Source organism: Helianthus annuus, chromosome 3, assembly GCF_002127325.2.
Source record: "Helianthus annuus cultivar XRQ/B chromosome 3, HanXRQr2.0-SUNRISE, whole genome shotgun sequence".
Lineage (NCBI taxonomy): Eukaryota > Viridiplantae > Streptophyta > Magnoliopsida > Asterales > Asteraceae > Helianthus > Helianthus annuus.
In genome coordinates this window covers 58,369,026-58,371,392 of record NC_035435.2, presented here as the reverse complement: position 1 = coordinate 58,371,392, position 2,367 = coordinate 58,369,026, and the positions used below count along the sequence as shown (strand labels likewise).

At 42.8% G+C, this 2,367-nt stretch overlaps 1 non-coding gene across 1 annotated transcript; it reads left to right on the top strand.

The window, feature by feature from the left end:
- Window positions 1-609: 609 nt before the first annotated feature.
- LOC118490909 lies at window positions 610-715 on the top strand. Its single transcript, XR_004890134.1, has one exon. It is a non-coding gene; the product is annotated as a small nucleolar RNA R71 (small nucleolar RNA).
- The last annotated feature ends 1,652 nt before the right edge of the window (window positions 716-2,367 follow it).

The following is a 2,367-nucleotide window of genomic DNA, read 5'->3' as shown; positions in this document are numbered from 1 at the left end:
TCCATCACCTCGTTTCCACCCGAAGACCCCCCTTGTTCTTGACCCGTTTGGTATTGTTTTTGATATCCTTGGTTGTTTTCGCCTCGATATCCACCTTGATTATTGTAAGATGGCCGTGAACCAAAATTACCTTGGCTACCTTGGAAATTTGGGTTCGCTTGATTTGAAGGGTTCCCATATCTAAAGTTCGGATGGTTCCTCAATCCGGGATGGTAGGTATTAGAATTCATGTTGTTGTAGTTCCTACCACCTCCTCCTTGACCTTGACCTTGAACCGCATGGACTTCCTCGTATTGCCCGTCCAACATCCCTTGGCAATTTTCAGCCGCATGACCTATTTCATTACACAAAGCACAAACATCATATATTTGGTTAGTGGTTTGAACATTACCATCATCTATGGCGTGCACTTGCGGTCGGGTAGTGGTCGGTCGGGCTCTTCTTGAAGCTTGAGCTTTCCTCTTTGACGTAGTTGCCATGCTTTCCAAGAACTCCCAATCTTCATTCTCATAGTTTGTTCCAAAAGTCCCACCGGTAATGGACATCAAATCACGAGCATCTTCGGCACTCAACCCCTCATGAAAGGCATTCATCAACTCCCACTATTCAATCCCATGGTGAGGGCAATTCTTTATCATCATATTGAATCGTTCAAACGCTTCATGGAACATCTCACCATGTTGTTGTTGGAAGCTCCTCAACCCCTTTCTAGCATCATTGGTCTTTTGGGCGGTATAGAACTCGTCTAAGAAAGTTTGTTGCATTTCCCCCCAAGTGTAAATAGATGCCGAAGGCAAAGTGTAGAACCACTTCTTTGCCTTATCCTCCAAAGAAAACTGAAATAAGACCAACTTGACTTCATCGGCCGAAAAACCTTGACTCCCAAATGGAAATACGGCTCCTCCGTTGCTAACCCTTTGTACTTCGGTAAACTTTGCAACGAGTTTGTTCTTACTTCAAAAGTTCTCCCTTGGTTGTTGTGAGGGATAACCACTGGTGAAGGGTTTTGAGTAATGATTGGCCTGAAATGTGCCTCTATTCCCCTTGCTTGTTCCCTAAGATGCCTTCTTGGAACACCCAATCGACCCCTTGGACGAATAGGACCCATTGGTCTTGGTATAGGCCCTTGTGGTGCAATTGGTTGTTGGGGCATCGGTGGGTATTGAATCGGCCTTTGAAATTGTGGTTGTACATGTTGTGGCCGAACTTGTTGCAATGGAATAGGTTGTTGTATTGGTGGCCCTTGTGGTCTTGGCCGAATGTGTTGTGGTATAATTTGTTGTTGTGGCATTCCACCAACACTTGCCATCCCTTGAGATTGACTTTGCAAATACCCAAACTCCCCTTGATCACCATAACCTCCATAACCGTACCCATCATCTTCATAACCCTCATAATCTTCAAATCCCTCATCATAACCATCTCCTTGAATTCCCGAGGTCTGCCCAAATGGGATGGTCGAATACTGAAAGCCCGATTGTTGTTGTTGTGGTCTAAAAGATGAAGTAGTATGCACGATAGTTGAATTGGGTGCAATTGTGAAGGTGGATGATGATTGACCCGTAGTTGGGGGAAAGAAGTGAGATAATGGTGGGATTGTGGTGGATGGATTGTAGGTGATGGTAGGCTCAGTTTGAGTGGTGATTGGTTGGGTGACTTTGGATGGTGTAAACTCAGTGGTGGTATTAGGTAATGTAGTGTTTGGTGATGGTTGAGTGGAAGTAGGTATAAAGGATGAGGATGATTGACTGGTTGTAGGTGGAATTTGAGAATCAGCCATGATGTTTCTCGGTGTGATGGGTGAAGTGGGTGAACCAATGATTTTGTTTTCTCGCACTAAAACTCGGTTTTGTCTTAACGTTCTTTCAATTTCCGGATCAAACGATAGCGGTGATGACCTGTGAGAGCCTCTAGTATGCATACACCTGAAGTACCTGCACACTAAACACAACCAACGTAAACCCGAAAATAACAAACAAAACTATTAAACTAACACACGTTGCGCACTACTCCCCGGCAACGGCGCCAAAATTTGACGTGATGTCGTGGGTCACGCAAATTTAATCCCCAAACAACTATAGATAGTGGTAGTAGGGTATCGAACTCAGGGAGTATGTGGAAGATGTGTTGATTGTATAGCTTTGTATTTAAACTAATATTAGACTAAATTGCAGAAATTAAAATTCAAAAGTTTGGATTGTTGATTTAGAAAACTAAATTAAAAACTGTTTCAAATCAAAGTTGGTTGTAAAACAAATTAGGAGAGAACAATGATCACCTTAGGTTTCAGTTTCTTTAAACAATTGTGTGTAATTCCAACTAGAAAGAGTTACATAGACATAACTCGTGTATAGATGATTGAAGTGA